Below are 296 nucleotides of genomic sequence, written 5' to 3'. Positions count from 1 at the left end.
GCTGGTGATGGTTGTGGTGATGATGGTGATGTTGGTGGTTGTGGTGATGATGGTGATGGTGATGATGGTGGTGGTGGTGGTGGTTGTGGTGGCAGTAATGGTGGTGATGGCGGTGCTGGAGGTGGTGATGATGGTGATAGTGATGATGCTGATGGTGACGGTGAAGGCCTATTATAAATTCCAATCACATGCTGAATGTCTTTCTAGCAAGGGTGGTGCTGTTACTGCTGCTGCTACTGCTGCTGTGTAGACCAAGACCAGCCTTGATCAAACGCTTTCCAACAATGCCCATCCCG

Source organism: Octopus bimaculoides, chromosome 1 (genome assembly GCF_001194135.2).
Source record: "Octopus bimaculoides isolate UCB-OBI-ISO-001 chromosome 1, ASM119413v2, whole genome shotgun sequence".
Lineage (NCBI taxonomy): Eukaryota > Metazoa > Mollusca > Cephalopoda > Octopoda > Octopodidae > Octopus > Octopus bimaculoides.
Note: the sequence above shows the minus strand (reverse complement) of the source record.